Source organism: Oratosquilla oratoria, chromosome 3 (assembly GCF_046742065.1).
Source record: "Oratosquilla oratoria isolate Oo_2021 chromosome 3, ASM4674206v1, whole genome shotgun sequence".
NCBI lineage: Eukaryota > Metazoa > Arthropoda > Malacostraca > Stomatopoda > Squillidae > Oratosquilla > Oratosquilla oratoria.
In genome coordinates this window covers 49,423,611-49,428,610 of record NC_134779.1, presented here as the reverse complement: position 1 = coordinate 49,428,610, position 5,000 = coordinate 49,423,611, and the positions used below count along the sequence as shown (strand labels likewise).

The 5,000-nt window shown below is 51.1% G+C and overlaps 1 protein-coding gene across 10 annotated transcripts in view; it reads right to left on the bottom strand.

Annotated features, from left to right (window-relative positions):
• LOC143022307 (protein groucho-like) overlaps positions 1 to 5,000 on the bottom strand; it is a 152,551-nt gene that overhangs the window by 82,438 nt on the left and 65,113 nt on the right. The gene's annotated exons all lie outside the window — the stretch shown is intronic.

The following is a 5,000-nucleotide window of genomic DNA, read 5'->3' as shown; positions in this document are numbered from 1 at the left end:
GAAGTTGTGGCTACAGCAACATCACTGCTACCTCGAGAAATATGGTGGTGGTGGTGGTGGTGGTGGTGGAGGGCGAGGGAGCAAAAGGCGGGGCAAGCAACTCTAGAATTTACATTTCCATCGATGCCCGTAGTTCCATCTTAGTTCCAGAGTTGGCCGCATTAATGTGACCAACTCTGGTGACTATCAGTGGTGAAGCTGGCGGGAGAAGGATCCCAGTTGAAATGGAGCCTTCAATACGTCAGGATCTTTAACTACGGACAAGGTAAAAACATACCTCCAGCTTACCACCACACCACACCAACTTCGGAGGTTCTAAAATGTACACATGCTGTCACTGTTAACCATCTTTATATATATATATATATATATATATATATATATATATATATATATATATATATATATATAATATATATATATATATATATTATATATATATATTATATATATAAATTCCTAAGGTTAAAAAACAACTAAAATGATCAACACTAATGTATTTTACTCTAGGTCCTTACAAACTACTATTTGATGGGACACCAAGCCATAGTTGCAGACTACACAAAGCCACGCCCATTCATAGAGGTTATGAAAAAAAAAGTTATATTATGCATATATATATATATATATATATATATATATATATATATATATATATATATATATATATAATTCGGGGAGAAAAGTGAAAAGAGGGAAGGAAGCAAGGAAGGGGGGAATGGGACAGACAGACAGACTGGGATTGTCAGGACAGGACAGAAGATGGACAGGGAGAAAGAAGAGCTAGAAGTCAGACCTGGGGGTGACGGGGGGTGGAGTGGGGTGGGGTGGGGGTGGGGGGTGTAAGAAAGCGACAAACCCGTGAAAAGAGAGGGGAAACCCCAAATGAATACTCACAAGAAATCTATAACACGTCAAGTAGCAGACAGACGGATGGACATTTTTTCCAACATGGGAACAAGGAGAGAGAGAGAGAGAGAGAGAGAGGGAGGGAGGGGGGGACAAGAGTAAGAGTGGGGGAGCAATTCTAGGAGGGGCACTCCATGTGTGCTCGTGTCAAATTAACGCAGGGACCCCCCCACCCCACCCCCCACTTGGTGATGGCACTGGGTGGGCGAAGAAAAAAAAAAGCGGGACTTGAAGGGCGTGAGTGAGGCATGTGACGCGTGCAAGTGGAAAGGGGAAGAAAAACAGGCCAGAGGCTAAAGACTGACTAAAGGGCGGGCGGGGGGAGACACACACCCACACACACACAGGGCTGATTTACGAAGCCAAGTGGTAGAGGGAGCGAAATGGAGAGGAAGGGAGAGGACGGGAAGGGAAACATAGGAATAAAGGACGATGTAGGAATAAAGGACGATGAAGATGGAAGAAACGAGGAAAACGACCTAACGTCCGTACGCGCTACAAACAGTAAAAGATACGAAACAGGAGAACAGAAAAATGAAGGTCAAGGTCTTTATCAAGGCAAGGCACAGGAAGAGAATGGGCCACGGCAACGACAGTGGGGGGGGAGGGGGAGGGGATTGGCCGACGGGGTTGGCAATAAACCAAATGTGTATGCGCGTGTGTGTGTAGGTGTGTTTGTGTGTGTGCATGAGAGAGAGAGAGAGAGAGAGAGAGAGAGAGAGAGAGAGAGAGAGAGAGAGAGAGAGAGAGAGAGAGAGAGAGAGAGAGGGGGGGGGAGACGGGTAGGCTAAGAGAATACTTAGTAAAACTCGCGGAAAAGATGTGAGGGGAGGTGTGGACCAGAAAAAAAAACATTTTAAAGAGAATTGGGATGGCGGGGGAATTAATAGCAGGAGAGAGGAGGAGAGGAGAGGAGAGGAGAGGAGAGGAGAGGAGAGGAGAGGAGAGGGCAAGAGGAACTGGGAGTGGAAATGAGGAGGAAGGGGAAGGGGAACAGGAGGTAAGGTGAGGTATAAGGAGAGAGAGAGGGAGGGGGATGATGGAAAGAAGGAAAAGAATGGGGAAAAGAGGGAAAAAGGGGAAAGATTAAGGGAAAAGGGGAGGAGAGGGGAAACGAAGGAGAGGAGAGGGGGAAGGGGAGGGGAGGATGGGGAGAAAAGGGAGAAGAGAGGAGAGGGAGGAGAGGGAAAAGGGAGAGAGGGAGTGAGGATGATGAGAATTTTGAGGAGGATGAGGAAGACGGGAAGAGGACGACGAGTATATAAGGATTTACGGGAGAATGAATTGGAGGAAGAGGAAGAGGAAGAGATGCAAGAAAAGGCGCGCGAGGGAAGAGGAAGAGGGAGAGGAGAGTCGACATGAAGAAGAAGAAGAGGGGAGGAGCAGTGCGAGGGAAAGGGAAGAGGAGGAGGAAGAGGAGGAAGGTGAATAGGACGTGGAGTGGACAAGGAGGTCGAGGGCGAGCGTACGAGGAGTATTAAGAAGAAGAAGAAGAAGAAGAAGAAGAAGAAGAAGAAGAAGAAGAAGAAGAAGAAGAAGAAGAAGAAGAAGAAGAAGAAGAAGAAGAAGAAGAAGAAGAAGAAGAAGAAGAAGAAGAAGAAGAAGAAGAAAAGATGATGATGATTATGATGATGATGATGATGATGACGATGATGATTAGGAGGAGGAGGGGGTAGACCAGAAGGAGGAGGAGGAGGAGGACGAGAAGGATGAGGAAGACGAGACGAAAGAGGAGGCCGAGGAGAAAGAGGAGAAAAATGGGTGATGAGGTGGAGGAGGAGGACAATGGCGAGGAGGTGTGGCTGATAAGAAGGAAATGGGTGAGGAGGAAGAGAGCAGGGAAGAGGAAGAGAGCAAAGAGGAGAACGAGTAGGAGCTGCCGAGGAGGAAGAGGACAAGGAAGGAGAGTAAAGAGACAGGGAAGAGAGAGAGAGAAGAGAGGAGAGAGGGGGGTAGGGAGAGACGGGGCGGGGATGGGAGGTATGGAAGGAGAAGAAAGGGGAGACAGGGAGGGGAGGCAGGCAGGGAGGGGAAGGAGAGAGGAGGGAAGGAGAAAGGGGGGAAGGGGAGAGGGGGGAAGGAGAGAGGGGGGAAGGAGAGAGGGGGGAAAGAGAGAGGGGGAAGGAGAAAGGGGGGAAGGAGGGAGGTGAAGCAGGGAGGGGGAGGAGATAGGGGAGGCAGGGAGGGGAAGGACAAAGGAGAAAGAGGGAGCAGGGAGGGGAAGGCGAGAGGAGAAAGAGGAGGGAAGGGGAGCGACAGATGCAACACAGGGAATGAAAGGGAAGGAACGAGGGGAAACAATAGAAAGGAAAGGTAAGGACAGAGGGGAAACAGGGTTGGGAGAAAGAGCGAGACGGGGGGGGGGGGCAGGGAGGGGAGAAGATCTTCCACACACATCCTCCGCAGAATCATCATCAACTAACAACCCATGAACGGCACGTGGGCATCGGGAGTTAGGAGGAAGGGGGGGGGGGACGGGAGGAGAAATGAGGGAGCAGGTGGCTGGGAGGAAGGGAAAGGTAAAGGGAGGGACAAAGAGTTGAGGTAAGAAGAGCTGGTACAAGTGAAGAACTGGTAAGGCGGCAGGACCCCAGGCGGGCGGCTAGGGGTCGTCGCTTGAAGGACCCATGGGACCTCATCCTCCCACCCTCCCTCCCTCTCTCCCTCCCTCCGTAGACAGGAGGCGACACGGAGAACGGGCTCCATAAATGAAACAGAAGCCCACTACTACACGACGTTTCGAGCCCTACTCGACACACGTACGTACGCTCAGCAAGTCGAGAGAACCTCCAACGAAGTCTAATGGTGGCCTCGCGTTTATTCACAGATCGTTTCCTTCCAACTCGGCGCCGCCAACGGACGCTCCTTACCCCACCCCACCCCACCCCCCCTTTCCCCCCGCCCAGTAGTCCTGGTGCTCCCGGTACGACGGTCACTTACACTCCTCCTGGTACCACCTTGGCCACTCAATTCCTTCCTCCCGGCGGTACGTACCACGGACCGTCATCCTTACCTCTCTTCTCTCGGTGCCCCTCCTCACCACATGCACAGCCCGTTCGTGCCCTCCACATGGCGTCACACACCGACCTCCTCCTCCTCGCCTCCTTCCTGATGCCACTCCATAACCAATCGTCTTGACAATGAAACCCGACTACGACTACTAATGCCATCACAGACCACGCCTCCTCCTCCCTATCCATCACTAATTAATCATCTGGACGCCACTGAGGACACCACCAACCAAGTTCCCCCTCCTCTCTTTCACTCTCTCTTTCTTACTCTTTCTCTCTCTCTCTATCTATCTATTCTGTGTCTTCCACCTCACCCACCTCTTGACCCTACCCAGACAGTCTCTTTTTTTCATTAAGGTGGTGGCTCTTGTAGCACCCCAACTGTCAACAGGGCCGTCTCTCTCTCCATCTCCACGAGCCCGTCTGTCTCCCAAGTCAACTAGCGATGGGCCCTCTGCCCACCTTAACCTGTCACAATGGCCCCCTTAAACGACACACACGTCACCAAAGTCATTCTCTACTTGAAGCTCAATAAACAGTTCCCCTAATGTCTGTCTGTTCGAAGAACCCCCTAACCCTAACGTCCGGGAGCCCCGCCGCCCGAAGCCTGGCCGTCGTCGACAAGACCCTAAACGTCGTTCCGGAAGTGGTATTATGGTCCGGAATCGTTGGACGAGAGGTCGTTGACCACCATCACACGACTCTCTCACCGACAAGTGCCTGACACTACGAAAAAGAAAAAAAGGCGTTCTTCACTGGATACAACAAACATTTTCAGGACCTACACGAGAAGACCACTGGGATCCGCACGATGAACGGAGGCGACCACTTCCAGCCCACTACTACGCAAGACCGAAATCAGGATCGACTCGGGAGGACTACAGACAGCTACCAAACCAAGTTTATTAAAATCCCACCACCACTACCACCACCACCACGGCGGCGGCGGCAACTACTTGGATTCAAAACCACCTAACACCACCTGGACGGCGAACCCCAGTGACAGGCAGCGGCAACTACGGTGACAACGTGCCAGACAAACAAGTGCCACTACAAAGGAGGAGAAAAAAAATAAAAACG